The 16447-nt window shown below is 44.6% G+C and overlaps 1 protein-coding gene across 10 annotated transcripts in view; it reads left to right on the forward strand.

The window, feature by feature from the left end:
• The first annotated feature begins 8742 nt into the window (after positions 1 to 8742).
• The window catches only part of STAU2 (staufen double-stranded RNA binding protein 2), a 225177-nt gene continuing 217472 nt past the window's right edge, over positions 8743 to 16447 (forward strand). For 4 of the 10 annotated variants that reach the window (XM_084621494.1, XM_084621500.1, XM_084621501.1 and 1 more), the window contains exon 1: positions 9273 to 9354. The gene's annotated coding sequence lies outside the window, so the exon portion shown is untranslated. Of the gene's footprint in view, positions 8952 to 9272; positions 9355 to 11747; positions 11772 to 16447 lie in introns of those variants that run through there. The other 6 variants (XM_084621497.1, XM_084621499.1, XM_084621496.1 and 3 more) reach the window with 4 other exon arrangements.

The following is a 16447-nucleotide window of genomic DNA, read 5'->3' on the forward strand; positions in this document are numbered from 1 at the left end:
GCGCGTAACCAGCAGCCAGGCGATTTGCCTCAATCTCCCACCCCACCATAAACGTCTCCCCCTTATTCTCACAGATATTGTGGAGCACACAGCAAGCAGTAATAACAGTGGGAATATTGGTTTCGCTGAGGTCTAAGCAAGTCAGTAAACTGCGCCAGCGCGCCTTTAAATGTCCAAATGCACATTCTACCACCATTCTGCACTTGCTCAGCCTGTAGTTGAACAGCTCCTGACTACTGTCCAGGCTGCCTGTGTACGGCTTCATGAGCCATGGCATTAAGGGGTAGGCTGGGTCCCCAAGAATACATATAGGCATTTCAACATCCCCAACAGTTATTTTCTGGTCTGGGAATAAAGTCCCTTCCTGCAGCTTTTGAAACAGACCAGAGTTCCTGAAGATGCAAGCGTCATGTACCTTTCCTGGCCATCCCACGTTGATGTTGGTGAAACGTCCCTTGTGATCCACCAGAGCTTGCAGCACTATCAAAAAGTACCCCTTGCGGTTTATGTACTCGGCGGCTTGGTGCTCCGGTGCCAAGATAGGGATATGGGTTCTGTCTATGGCCCCACCACAGTTAGGGAATCCCATTGCAGCAAAGCCATCCACTATGACCTGCACATTTCCCAGGGTCACTACCCTTGATATCAGCAGATCTTTGATTGCATGGGCTACTTGCATCACAGCAGCCCCCACAGTAGATTTGCCCACTCCAAATTGATTCCCAACTGACAGGTAGCTGTCTGGCGTTGCAAGCTTCCACAGGGCTATCGCCACTCGCTTCTCAACTGTGAGGGCTGCTCTCATCTTGGTATTCATGCGCCTCAGGGCAGGGGAAAGCAAGTCACAAAGTTCCATGAAAGTGCCCTTACGCATGCGAAAGTTTCGCAGCCACTGGGAATCGTCCCAGACCTGCAACACTATGCGGTCCCACCAGTCTGTGCTTGTTTCCCGAGCCCAGAATCGGCGTTCCACAGCATGAACCTGCCCCATTAGCACCATGATGCATGCATTGGCAGGGCCCATGCTTTCAGAGAAATCTGTGTCCATGTCCTGATCACTCACGTGACCGCGCTGACGTCGCCTCCTCGCCCGGTATCGCTTTGCCAGGTTCTGGTGCTGCATATACTGCTGGATAATGCGTGTGGTGTTTAATGTGCTCCTAATTGCCAAAGTGAGCTGAGCGGCCTCCATGTTTGCCTTGGTATGGCGTCCGCACAGAAAAAAGGCGCAGAACGATTGTCTGCCATTGCTCTGACGGAGGGAGGGGCGACTGACGACACGGCTTACCGGGTTGGCCTCAGGGAGCTAAAATCAACAAAGGGGGTGTCTTTACATCAAGGAGTATTTCATGCAGGACTTCACGGAGGGTTCCAATAAGAAATGGTGCACCTAAGTTATTGTTCTTATTGGAACAAGGAGGTTAGTCTGGCCTCTGATTGATACATCGCTAGATTTACCTCGCTGCACCTTCTCTGTGAGTGACTGCAGTGTGACCTAGAGGAATGAGTCCCCTAGACAGGGGAGGAGGCAAATGAGTACAAAACAAATCTGGTCTATTTCTTGTTTTGATCCACTCCATCGATCTTTTACATCTTTGGCTGGCAGCAGACAGTGCAGAAGGACTGCATGCCATCCACATCTCATGGCTGCTCGGCAGAAGATGGTACAGTACGACTGCTAGCAATCCGTATCGCCTGCCTGCTCACCATAAGACGGTTCAATAGGACTGACTGCAGGACTAAAGAGAATGACCTGGTCAAGTCACTCCAAATTTAGTCCCTGCGCCCATGTCTGCCCAGGCGCTCCCAGCTGACGTGGCCAGGAGCACCTCGGACATGACGATGATAGCTACCAGTCTTATTGCACCATCTGCTGCCACAAGGCAAGGGGTTGCTGCTACTGTGTAGCAAAGCCGTACCGCGTCTGCCAGCACCCAGGAGACATAGGGTGACGGTTACCTGAGCGGGCTCCATGCTTGCCCTGGTATGGCGTCTGCACTGGTAACTCAGGAAAAAAGGTGCGAAACGATTGTCTGCCCTTGCTTTCACGGATGGAGGGAGGGAACGGGGGCCTGACGATATGTACCCAGAACCACCCGTGACAATGTTTTAGCCCCATCAGGGATTGGGATCTCAACCCAGAATTCCAATGGGCAGCGGAGACTGCGGGAACTGTGGGATAGCTATCCACAGTGCAATGCTCCGGAAGTCGACTCTAGCCTCGGTACTGTGGAAGCACTCCGCCGAGTTAATGCACTTAATGCACTTAGAGCATTTTCTGTGGGGACGCACACACTTGAATATATAAAACCGATTTCTAAAAAACCGACTTCTATAAATTCGACCTTATTCCGTAGTGTAGACATACCCCAAGAGCAAGGTTATTACAACCTTGGATGTTTCTCCAGCAATTTGCCTTGGGTCTCTCAGCCCTGTCTACTCTGCCCAAGGAAAAACTGTTGACACCCTCCTGTGCTTTAAATTTGATTTGGGATTTTGTGGTAAAAATGAGCTAACAGGTTTCTCCCAGCCAGTCCAGACATTGCCTAAATGGCATCCCCATCTAATCATTTCCCAGTTCCCACAGTGATTTACTTTCTCCATTGCATTTTTTCTTTCCAGTAGAAGACTACGATTTGAAGTCACCTAGTCCTGAAAAGCAAAGACTTCATGTTTCCTAGGAGCTGAGTGGTCATGTTAAGCAACCAAACCAGATTCTAGGCCATGCCAAATCACATATGTGGTTCTCTTCCTGATCAGGTTTCTTTTTTTCCTTTTACCATTGTCCTTCATAGATGACATGGGCAAGAATCTGAAAGGTGCAAACAAGATATTCTGGCCTTCAACAATAGGGGTTTTTTTTTTTTTTTTTTAGGGCTATCAATTAATCGCAGTTAACTCACGCAATTAACTCAAAAAAAATTAATCGTGATTAATCTCACTTATAACAATAGAATACAAATTGAAATTTTAAAAATCTTTTTGGATGTTTCTCTACATTTTCAATATTGATTTCAATTACAATATAGAATATGTAGTGCACAATGCTCACTTTATGTTATTTTTTATTACAAATATATGCACTGTAAAAAGATAAACAAAAGAAATAGTATTTTTCAATTCACCTCATACAAGTAATGAAGTGCAATCTCTTTATTGTGAAAGTGTAACTTACAAATGCAGATCTTTTTGGTTACATAACTGCACTCAAAACAAAACACTGTAAAACTTTAGAGCCTACAAGTCCGCTCAGTCTTTCTTCTTGTTCAGACAATTGCTAAGACAAACAAGTTTGTTTACATTCACGGGAGATACTGCTGCCTGCTTCTTATTTACAATGTCACCTGAAAGTGAGAACAGGCGTTCGCATGGCACTTTTAGCTGGTGTTGCAAGGTATTTACATGCCAGATATGCTAAACATTCGTATGCCCCTTCAAGCTTTGGCCACCATTCTGGAAGACGTGCTTCCATGCTCATTAAAACAACAATGCATCAATTAAATTTGTGACTGTACTCCTTGGGGGGAGGGAGAGGAACTGTATGTCTCCTCTGTTTTACCTGCATTCTGCATATATTTCATGTTACAGCAGTCTCGGATGATGACCTAGCACATGTTAGTTTTAAGAACACTTTCACAACAGATTTAACAAAATGTAAAGAAGGTACGAATGTGAGATTTCTAAAAATAGCTACAGCACTCAACCCAAGGTTTAAGAATCTGAAGTGCCGTCCAAAATCTGAGAGGGATGAGGTGTGGAGCATGCTTTTAAAGTCTTAAAAGAGCAACACACTGATGCGGAAACTACAGAACTGAAACTACCAAAAAAGAAAATCAACGTTCTGCTGGTGGCATCTGACTCAGATGATGAAAATGAACATGCATCCACACTACTTTGGATTGTTATCAAGCAGAACCCATCATCAGTATGGAAGCATGTCCTCTGGAATGGTGGTTGAAGCATGAAGGGACATATGAATCTTTAGCGCATCTGGCATGTAAATATCTTGCAATGCCAGCTACAACAGTGCCATGCGAATGCCTATTCTCACTTTCAGGTGACATTGTAAACAAGAAGCGGGCAGCATTATCTCCTGCAAATTGTAACCAGCCTTGTTTGTCTGAGTGATTGGCTGACCAAGAAGTAGGACTGAGTGGACTTGTAGGCTCTAAGGTTTTACATTGTTTTGTTTTTGAATGCATTTTTGTTTTTTACATAATTCTACATTTGTAAGTTCAACTTTCATGATAAAGAGATTGCACTACAGTTCTTGTATGAGGTGAGCTGAAAAATACAATTTTGGGGGTTTTTACAGTGCAAATATTTGTAATCAAAAATAAATATTAAGTGAGCACTGTACACTTTATATTGTTGTAATTGAAAGTAATATATTTGAAATTGTAGTAAACATCCAAAATTTTTTAAAATAAATGGTATTCTATTGTTGTTTAACAGTGCGATTAACCGCGATTAATTTTTTTAATTGCTTGACAGCCCTACTCTTTTTTTTAACTCTTGAAATTTCCCGCTGTGGATATTGCCTGTGCAGGTACACAGTGAGAGCGCCAGTGTGATCTGGCTTCTGAATAACAGAAATGTAGGCCTGGAAGGAACCTCAGGAAGTCACCAAGTCCAACACCCTGTGCTATGGCTGGTGTTTTTACCCAGTGTCATGTAACCTCGCTGAGACTTGGTCGAGCGAAGAGAGTGATTAAAACACTGACAGGTAGGCTAGTGATAGCCTCCTACTGGAAAAAGACAAATAGTCCAATGTAGAGGAATAGCTGAAAAAAATATGGAAGTGGTTGTTATGGGAAAAACTGAGTACCAACAGATACTTAGATATTTGGTTACCATTTATTCAATACTCAAAGTACATTCCCTCCTCTTCTTCCTCCCCCCCACCAAAAAAACCGAACAACAACAACCCACCACAACCAAGCAAACCTATCCAATTTTTTGAATATTCACATTTGATAGACATGCCTGGTTTGTTAAATGTGTAATCAGAATTCACTCAATTTAATAAAATCACTAGAAATAACATGTCATGAGTACTATAAACATGCTCATTCTGTAACATGGTAACACCCTGTTAAGTAGAAAGATCCAATGATTGTATCGCTGTTTGTTTCTCTAATGATTATTGTATTGTATTGTTTCTGATATTTATATCGCCAAGATTGTAACCCTATTAAAACTTTCTAAATTAAGACATAGTTTACATAAAAAAAATAGACCACCACAACACTTTCAATGTCTGTTAGCTCTTTCATCATACCATTGTGGAGTGGCAATAGTTGAGGGACTTTAAGTAAAGTATTGTGTTAGACCTAGCCTCTCCAAAACTATTTCCTAATTTGGTACAGAACAGAGATTTTACAAGCTGACAATCACCTGCGTCAAGAGTTTCTTTTTCAAAGTCTGTCTTTGCAGAATGCAGTGAACAAAAAGTTCTTGTACTGTGTTTTGTTTCAAACATTCTAAAAAGGTATGTTAACATCAGAAAAATATAAAAGGGAGAAAGTTTAGGCCCAACACTTAGGATGTTTGAAAAAGGAATTTACAAAACATAACAAGCATAAATGTTTTTATGAACTTTTAAAAATATAATTGGAAAGTGTTTAAATATTTCCCAGAACCGTTGATTCTAAACATAGCAGGTCTGTGCTGGTGCTCAAAGACCAAAAAAGGAAAACTGACTAGAAAATGTGTTTTGTTTAAGGTAAGCTAACATTACAAATAGTGAAAAGTAAATAGTTTTTTAAAATTTCACTTATCTAAGGTAATTTGAATTCTGTCTACATTACAAGGGTACATGTGTGGGGCATCCAGTCATTAATGTTAAGTCGACACATAATTATAGCAAAAGTCCCATCTTGCAGCACAGGCAGGAGCATAACCATGTTTGAAGTTTCAGAGTAACAGCCGTGTTAGTCTGTATTCGCAAAAAGAAAAGGAGTACTTGTGGCACCTTAGAGACTAACCAATTTATTTGAGCATGAGCTTTCGTGAGCTACAGCTCACTTCATCCGATGCATACTGTGGAAACTGCAGAAGACATTATATACACAGAGACCATGAAACAATACCTCCTCCCACCCCCCTCTCCTGCTGGTAATAGCTTATCTAAAGTGATCATCAAGTTGGGCCATTTCCAGCACAAATCCAGGTTTTCTCACCCTCCGCCCCCCCCCCCCCAACTCACTCTCCTGCTGGTAATAGCCCATCCAAAGTGACCACTCTCTTTAAAATGTGTATGATAATCAAGGTGGGCCATTTCTAGCACAAATCCAGCTTTTCTCACTCCCCCACCCCCCTCCAAAAACCACACACAGAAACTCACTCTCCTGCTGGTAATAGCTTATCCAAAGTGACCACTCTCCTCACAATGTGTATGAAAATCAAGGTGGGCCATTTCCAGCACAAATACAGGTTTTCTCACCCCCCCACCCCCTTTTTTAAAAAAAACACACACACAAAAACTCACTCTCCTGCTGGTAATAGCTTATCCAAAGCAACCACTCTCCCTGCTAATGCCTTAAATACAGCTTGGCACCCTGGTTAAAACATGTAGGGCTCCCAACTAGACTGCAAGATGGGATGCTGCTATAACTAGAGACCTATTAATGGGTTCAACTGTATTGAACTCTTACATAGTTGAGTGTGTAGTGCAGACTGGATTTTAAACAAAAAAAATATGTAAAATAAGGGGGGGAAAGACTGTTAATGAGTTCTTAGACATTATAAATCACTTCTTCGTCTGCTACTTTCCCTATGTCTATCAAACAGCTCTTATAGTGCTTCTTGGCAAACTTGTTATAAAAATATTTTAAAAGAACATCAAAGAAAACAAAAGAACACAGATCTTGAGACAAATACTTTGGTGGGATGCTACGTGTAATGCTTATAACGTATGTATACAAGTATATTATAAGGAGGTTTCATTTCTAGGACACAGAGTAATACTACTAGAAATGTATTAGCTAACAACACACCTCCATGCCAAGTCCATAGAAAATATGCTATTGTCCTTGAGACATTATTTCGTTTTGACTTTATTTACAGGTTCACTGTATATTTTAGGTTAATTTATCTGGTCCGTCTTAGATATTAAGTTCAAGAAGAGACTGTCTGGAAAAGTGCTGAACACCCTGTTGGCACTTAAAGATATTTTATATATATTTTTTCCTCCAATATTCTGATAATTCATTCTGATCATGGGTTTGGGGGAGGGAGCTAAGGAGAAGGGCTGTCCTATAGTGCTTAGACTACAGGCAACAATATTTATTTCAAAGTTGAGCTCCATAAATGCTGAGAGAGACTGAAGTACGTCACCCATGAGACCTACAAAGCATAATAAAAAACCCACCATTTTTGTCTTTCAGTACAGTTTACTCACTTCTCCCAATCTTTAAGACATATTTCCTCAGGCTGTATCAGGGATCGGCAACCTTTGGCCTGCGGCCCGCCAGGCCAGTTTGTTTACCTGCCGTGTCCGCAGGTTTGGCCAATCACAGCTCCCACTTGCTATGGTTTGCCAATGGGGGGCTGTGGGCAGTGGCGCAGGCCAAGAGATGTGCTGGCCAGCGGTGGGAGCTGTGATTGGCCGAACCTGCAGATGCGGTAGGTAAACAAACCAGCCCAGGCCGCTAGGGGGCTTACCCTGGCGGGCCATGTGCTAAAGGCTGCCGATCACTGGGCTATATCATGTTTTCATGCTCCCTAAAAGAGGGGGATGCCGTGTAGTTGTAGCCTGATGATGAGCTCGGTAGGGCTCAAAAGCTTCTCTCTTTCACCAACAGACCTTGGTCCAATAAAAGATACTACTTCATCTACTTTGTCTCTGAAAAAGTAGGAAGAATTACAGGCAAAATCCAAAAAAGCAGGACACTCTTTTAAAAACCAGAAATAGAAAATTAGCTTAGGAATGGCAACTTGATTTTCTATCAACATTGGTATTTTTAAATTCCAATTTATCAGGAGACAAGGTGGGTGACATATCTATATCTATCTATCTCCCAAACAGTGGAAATTTAAAATATGACACAACTTGGTAGCTGTGTGGAGTGTTAACAGCATATTGTTTAAATAATTTAAAACTGTTAATTATAAACATTCACCTTTCACCTTTCTTTTCTGATAAATTCCATATAAATTATCAACAGACCAGACTAGATGATCTGTTGGCACCTTCTGGCCCTCCACTGTGACTGTAAGCCGAATTTCACAGGAAGCTAGTCTTCAGTGTAGCGGGAATGTGAAAAAATCAAGGTCTAGTAATTGAAATAAAGGTACCTGGGGTTATTTCACTGGGTAACTCCTTAGGCAGTCTAGTCAGTTTCTTATACCCAAACTGTGATAGCCCAGTCACTCAGGTTCCAGCACTGCACCCTGTTTGAATGTTTTGTAGGAAGTCCCATGCTGTGAAATTTTCAAACACTTATTGCTAATCAAAATTTCTTCAAATGTTGTTCTGCAAACCAAACAGCAGTGGCACAGGCCCTCCTGAGTAACTTAGCAAGGGGGTAATAATGTTTTGCAGGCAGGAAAGCCCTGGCTGCCTCCAGAATCTAGTCACAGGTGTTTTCTTGCATTACTTACACCACTTTTTTTTTTTTTTTTGCGCAGACAGACCCATGCGGCGGTTCCTGCCCCTAGGAACCAGGGGCCCCCTTGTTTAGCATAAGGTGGGGAGAGGCGGACGTAGCCCAGGCTCTGACTCGATTGGGAGCCCTGCTTTAAAGGCCACACGTGGCGAAATGGTGGCTGCGTGAGCCCGGAGGCCCGGGCACAGCGGCCCCTGCGCCTGCCCCACAGCCAGGGAGCCGCGCTGGCCCAACTCGGGGGCCGTGTGTCGTGCCCCGCCCAGCGGCTCTGACGCCGGGCACGAGCAGGGCGCAGGGCCCCCGGGGCGCTCTCCGGCCGGCTGGGCCGGGCCCGGCCCTGGGGTGAGTCGGGAACGGCGGCTGCAGCGAGCCGGGCCCCCGCTGCTGCGGTCCCTGCGCTGCGCGGAGCTGACGCGAGGGGGCGCTGGCTGCGGCCCGCCAGGCCGGCGCGGCGCAGGGGAAAGGATGCGGACGGGGCCATTCGCGCTGCGGCAGCGGGGGGGAGCGGGGCGCCGGGCGCCTCCCCGCCGGGGTTCGGGGGCCGCGAGGGAGCGGCAGCGGCCTTGGGGAGGCGGGCCACGGGGGCGGGGGGCCTGGCGGCAGGCGCCGGGGCCGGCGGCGGGGCCGGCGGCGGGCGCGGGGGTTGGGGGCGGAGTGGTTGGGGCCGGCGGCGGCCGCGGCGGGGTCAGTTCTCTTTAGTGTTTGCCGATGTTGGAAGCGTCTCCAAAGTGTTCCCGGGAACCAGGTAACCGGGCCCGCGAGGGGCGGCCGGGCCCCCGCCCCCCGCCCGGGGAGAGGCGAGGCAGTGGCCTCCTGTGCTGAGGGACCTCGCCCTCGCGGCGGCGGCGGCCCCGGGCGCGGGGGGGCGGCCTGAGGGGCAGGCGGCTTTGCCGGCCCCGCCCCGGGTCACACCGCGGCCCCACCGCGCTGATCCGGGCAGGGCGGGAGCTGTTGCCTCCGCCCTGCTTGGTAAACGCTGCTCCCCGCCCGCGGGGCGCAGGGCGTTCATGGGGCCCCCAGCGGTGAGCTGGGCTCAGGGGATCGCGCCTCCCACCCCCCCCCCCCGCCATGTCTAGCCCCTGCCCGCAGGGCTCCCCGCGCCTCTCGAGGGGGGCGATGCTGCAGCCTCCCCGCCCCCGGCAGATGCACCGGTTGATGTAGCTCCTTTCCCAACCGGCCTCCCGACTCAGACCTCTCTCAAGTGAAATGCCTCGGATTTTAGCTGCCCGGCGCTGAATAGTAGCTCAGCTATTACAGCTGGTGGGGGGCGGGGGGTAAGATAGGAGACTGATTATTTACTGTGGAAGTACCACTCGAATCGCGGATTGGCTGCATATTGCATCAGGCCTGTGTTAAATTTGTGAAGTAGTTTTCTATGGCCAAAGCATGCCTCTTTTTTCATTGTTGCCTTTTAAGCTCTATCACTACCACGTTTCACTACAGCATGATTCAGATTACTTCCTTATAAAAGATCATTAGCTAATCTGTTTTCCAAGGTTCAAGACAGATTTTAAAATACCATATTAAACTGGTGCTTTGGAATGATACAAAAAGCCTTGCAATATATTATTTGTATGCTGTATTGATTGCGCAATAGATTCAAAGTAAAGTGCTACTGTACTTAGACTTCACCTACAATCCTAAACTTTCCTAACAAGCCTAAACTTTCCCATGGTGTCAGAATAAATAGGTGTTTATCCTCCTATAACATGCGAATACAGACTAACACGGCTGCTACTCTGAAACCAGTAAAATAGTTAACACTGATATTTGTGTTGCATAGTTAGGTTAGGAGTCAATACTACCAGAGATCAGGAGGGGATTTCACTTTTTTTTTTCCTTTTCTTTTTTTTAAGAGCTGTTGAGCTTCAGCCCCAAGTTACTCAGACTTCTGCCAATGTAATTCCGGCTTTGGAGTCCCCAGTGGAAGAAAAGTCAACCATGATGACAGCAGTGCAAAGCCCTCACAAACTTGCTTTGTTGGGGGCCTGAGCTGGTGTGCAGACCATATGTCCCATTTTGGCTGGGACAGTCCCTTTTTTAAGCCCTGACTTTTTTTGGCAAAAGTGGGCATTTTTCCTGATAGTTCTTGCCAACTGATCAAATGCCTACTTTTGTCAAAAAAAGTGTGGTGTGGAGGAATGTGAGAGGGGAAGCGGGGGTGCTAACCCCTCAGGTGGGGGGTGGGGGGGCAGGCAGGGCTTGAGTGAGCAGCGACACCAGCCCCAGCCTCGCGGGAAGCAGGCAGGGCTCTGGTGAGCAGTGATGCCAGCCCCACGCGGGTGGGGTGAGATGGCTTGGGCTAGCTCCATTTGGTGTCCCATTTTCCTTTTGGGAAATATGGTCATCCTAGACTGGAAAGTTGCCACCACTAACTTGGGAGGAGATGTGTTTGGAACAGGGGTGGGCAAACTACGGCCCTCGGGTCACATCCAGCCCATCAGAGCTTATAATCTGGCCCTCAATCTCCCCCCGGGGAGCAGGGTAGGGGGCTTGCCCCGCTCTGCATGTGTCATGGCTCTGCGTGGCTCCCGGGAAGCAGCTGGCATATCCCCACTCCAGCTCCTACGCAAAAGGGCAGCCAGGGAGCTCTGCATGCTGCTGCAGCCTCAAGCCCCGCCCCTGCAGCTCCTATTGCCTGTGGTTTCCGGCCAATGGGAGTGGCGGGGCGGTGCCTGTGGACAGGGCACCGCACAGAGCCCCTTGGCTGTGCCTCCACATAGGAGCCAGAGTGGGTATATGCCACGGTTTCTGGGAGATGCTTGAGGTAAGTGTTTCCTGATCCCTGCTCCAGCCCTGATCACCCTCCCACCCTCTGAACCCCTTGATCCCAGCTTGGAGCCCCCTTCTGTACCCCCAAACTCCTCATCCACAGCCCTGCACCAGAGCCCCCAACTGGAGCCCACACCTCCCTGCACCCCATCCCACACCCATACCCCCAATTTTGTGAGCATTCATGGCCCGCCATACAATTTCCATACCCAGATGTGCTCCTCAGGAAAAATAGTTTGCCCACCCGTGGTCTAGAACATCTTAGCAGAGGGTGTTTTTTCCCAGGCACCCTCTGCTGGTCGGACTTCTGTGAAGACCTACTCATGAAGACACTGCCTGTTGTCCTCTGAGGGTGAATTTCCCTGCAGTGCAGCTAGCCTGAAAATGGAGGTACATGGGGAAGTCAGTGATACTCTTCCTCACAGGAAACTCTGTTTCTTTGGGTCACATTTGGAGGGTTTGCTTTGCTGTTATTAGGGTTAGAAATGTAGGCCTCTATGCTGTAGAGAGCTGTCAGTGGTGAATGTACAGAAATCACTATACACTTGCTAGGCTCTGCTTCCATGAAGGAAATTTTCACAGGTGTAAGTACGTAAGTGAGTACATACTACATGAGTAAGATGATGCAAGGTGGATTTATGCTGCTGTATCTCTGATGCGTTACCAGATTAAGCTGCAGCAAGGTAAACTCTGCTCTGTGCTGGTGCAGTGCATTAAGGGGTTTGCTTCTGTATAACTGCATTAATATACCAGTAAAAGTTTTCTTAGTGTAGACAAAGCCTTTTTTTGCTGATCAGGTTTTTGTGTTACTGTAGTGCTTATGAAAGGTGCCAGATGTGCTTTACTTAAGGAGAGCTGGCAGCAGTGCTAGATTTCCAGTGCTGCCCAGTTAATGAATCTTAACTGTGCTTTGAAGGGATCCACTACAGTGGACCTCAGTCCTCATGCTCATTGAGTGCTCTCTGTGGAGATATCCAACGGTAATGTGGCTATTGGCCACTACGTACTGGATTGACGCCACCACTTCATGTAACATAAGCAATTGGAATCTAGCATAAACATAAACAATTTGTGCTAGATTCAGACTATTGGTCTGTGAAAGGCTTTATATATCTGTGTACCAATCTGAGTAACTCAATCTCCCAACAGTTGTTTGAATAATAATAATTAATAGCAGCATGTATTTGAGTAATCTTTCATCCTGAAATCTGAAAGTGGTTTACAAAGATGAATTGTTAACCCAGTTTTACACCTGAAAAAACTGAAACACAGAAAAGTTAAGTGACATGCCCCAAGCTAACATACTAAATCAATGGCATAACTCACTTAGACTGTTCTTTGGGGGCAGAGACCATAGGTTTGATTTTTCCTATCTTCCCAGTTTTATAAATGTGACTCTGTTGACTTTAGTGGACTTACTCCTGACTTATACTGATATAAATATGAGACATGAATCAGGTACTAAGTCTTTATTTATAAAGTGGAATAGTAAGTGAACTTCCCAAGGTTACACCATGAATCAGTGGCAGAGCCAGATCTTTGGATTCTAAGGCTGCTGGTCTAACAACTAGAAAATACAGCACCTGTCATATTCCCTCTAGATCGTTTGTGTTGACCTGCCTGAACTATGACTATAAATTTGTCTTTGAAAAGAAGAAATCTACTCTAGTTTGTTAAATAAAAGTGTACACTTGCAATCCTTTGATGCTTTTCTGCCAAAAACTTTATCTTTCTAAAATATCTAATGTAATTTTGAAGCAGGTTTTATGAGTTGTAGACCAAATATTTTCCAGCATTTGTATATGACTGGAGGGTCGCATACTTCGTTGCTTATGTAGGCTGAGCTGGCAGGTGGTAATCAGAAGGACAGTAACATTGTCTCATAACCTGTAGCAACTTTACAGAATGGTGCCACGAAGCCTATATTTTATTGTTAAATCATCTAATCTGCTGCTCTTCTTCTCTTCATTGTTTAATCAGTTTCATATCAATAAAAGACAATGAGAAATGCCATAGAGTTGAGTATTAGGCCTCACTTTCCTTGGCCAATAACAATTCTTTGAACATTTTATATTCACAACACTTTAAAAATGTTATTACTCACAATCCTCTGAGGGAGGTTCAAATTGTCTTCCTTTTACAGATGGAAAAACTGAGGCAAAGAGATTTACTGACTTGCTTAAAATCACAGAGTGAGATGTTAGCTCTAAAATCAGAACACTGGAGTTACTGATTCCCAGTCCTGTGTTCAGACTACCTAACCATGCCTCTTGGGGTGGTTGTGTTTTTTTTGTTTTTTTTTTAAACTGTATTATGTTCACAAATCAAGCGGTTGAGGGTTTTGCAAATTAAAATTCCAGAGTTGTTTGGGCATTGATCAGATTGGTCAGCTGGTCTCATATTTCGGGCTTGCCTACACTAGAACGCTGTACCTCTAACTACACAATTATAGTTAAAGCAGTATATCTCCCTAGTGTAGATGGAATTATATTGGTATACAGGTGCTTTATGCCACGCTGACTATACCATATGTCACGTTTATACCATAGGTTCCAAGGACAGAAGGGATCATTGTGATCATCTGGTCTGACCTCCTGTATAACACAGGCCAGAAAACTTCCCAAAAAATAATTTCTGGAGTTTATCTTTTGGAAAAACATCCAGTCTTGATTTAAAAATTGTCAATGATGGAGAATCCACCAGAATTTTTAAATTCCAAGGGTTAATTATACTCTCACTATTAAAAATTTACACCTTATTTCCAATCTGAATTTAGCTAACATTCAACTTCCAGCTATTGTATCTTTATACATTTCTCTGCTATATTGAGGAGCCCATTATTAAGTATTTGTTCCCCATGTAGATACTTATAGACTCAGAAAGAAAAGGAGTACTTGTGGCATCTTAGAGACTAACTGATTTATTTGAGCATAAGCTTTCGTGAGCTACAGCTCACTTCATCGAATGCATACTGTGGAAAACACAGAAGATGTTTTTATACACACAGACCATGAAAAAATGGGTGTTTATCACTACAAAAGGTTTTCTCTCCCCCCACCCCACTCTCCTGCTGGTAATAGCTTATCTAAAGTGATCACTCTCCTTACAGTGTGTATGATAATCAAGGTGGGCCATTTCCAGCACAAATCCAGGTTTTCTCCCCACCCCCCAAAACCCACTCTCCTGTTGGTAAGTTGGTAAGTGGGTTTTGGGGGGTGGGGAGAAGGCCCACCTTGATTATCATACACATTGTAAGGGGAGTGTTCAAACTTTATCACTGATGATTTTATTTTTTCTTTCAGATTATTAATAAAAAATGTTAAATAGTGTCGGCCAAGAGCCAGTGTTTCCCCATTTAAAATTAGATTTTGAGATCTATTAATTAGCCAGCTTTTAACCAATTTAATGTTACATGTTAATTTTGTATATTTCTAGTTTGTTTGTTTTTTAAATCTAAATCTTACATATGTGAAACTGCATGCACACTAGGGCTTTTACTAGTATAACTCTTTTGGTAAAATCACACCCATAACTGAAATAGTTATAAGTATAAACTAGACGTAGGACTTTTGCTAATAGTTCAAGTTACTTTGTTCAGTTCTGAGAACAGATAGGTTTTCTTTAAAGTTGACTGTGTTCTTAACTGGGAACAGTCTTATCTGAAGTACACTTATGTTTATACTGAAAGATCAAAGCTTCAGTGGAGAATCTGAAAAATAGTCTTACCAGGCATCATCTTGGACAGTATTTAGAAAAAATAATTTCACTCGTCACAACTATGGACCAATACGAGAAAGCTACTTACGGCCGTATAATACTAGGATCAGAACATAATGAAAACAGAAAAGTGTGTGCCAGCTGTGCATGGCTGTAAGAGGCAGGCATGGCTGGTGCATACTTTACCCCAAGAGTAACTTAGGGATCTATTAGTGTATTAATCATGTTATAAGTAGAATGCTTCCAAATACTGAATTCTGCAGCCCAATATTACAGCGTACCCAACTGTGATGTGTTGCATCTTTTCCTTTGGTTAAGTAGGGGGTATCTATACCAATATCCTTTTATTTAGCAGCCCCAGTATTGCCATATTCCCATAACCTTTTAACTAATTTTCTCTGTCATATTTTAACACGGGGGAATCTTAGTGCTGTGTAGAATCGTAGTTTGAATAAATTTACCAGACTCTGACCTGATGGAGGACTAAACCTACTACCTAGAGACAGGTATGAAAAGGAGGGCAGAGATACCATTGATGAGTCCAGGGCCAAAGCCCTACTGAGAAGCATAGTTTACCCTGCTATCCCTGCTTGCTGGAAAAAGGCAGACTGGTAGGATTTCTACCAGTCTGAAGTGAAGTGACCTCATTTGTGACTGTTTCACTGCTGTGTAGTTCTGAAGGGTAGTCGTGAAACTGACTAGTGTTGTTAATTTCACAGTGCAGCTGCTTTCAAAATCTGTGAGCGGGGGGAAGGGGGACTGGTGCTGCCTGTTCACAGGTTGAAAAAATAAGTTTTCCACAGGCTACTGTGAGTAGGTGATTGGATTTTTTAAGCCCTGCTATTGACTGGAGGAAAGCTTGTTTTATATTTGCTATGCGAGCTGTCACATGCTGGAATAAAATGAGTTGGAAAGGGCCCCATAGGATGGCAATATCATCTGGTTTGGGTCACATTTTTTCTTAGTTAGCTATCTTATATCCATCTCCTTTGAGCTTCCAGGTCCATAGGACCTTTTTCTATGCGTTGCTGAGGGCCTCGTGCAAGGTCAAGGGGAGCTGAGGGCACTCAGTACCTGGAGGACTGGGCTCCTACTTTCCATGGTAACTTACTGCTAGAAGGAGTTGGCAGCATGCATTTAAAGGTACAATGAAAATTAAGCAGATATATAATTCTGTGAAATATCTAGTATTATTGTCCCTTTGGCTCAAGTGGTTAGCCAATATTTGGGTTGCTTTAACTAGGGGGGAGGTTGATAATGAGTTAGGTATTTGGTTCAATCATGTTTATTTACAAAGAATGTACATAAAGTCCTGTTTCCCTAAACACAGAAGGAACACATAAGAGTGG

Source organism: Lepidochelys olivacea (genome assembly GCF_965140295.1).
Source record: "Lepidochelys olivacea isolate rLepOli2 genome assembly, chromosome: 2".
NCBI classification, from domain to species: Eukaryota; Metazoa; Chordata; order Testudines; family Cheloniidae; genus Lepidochelys; species Lepidochelys olivacea.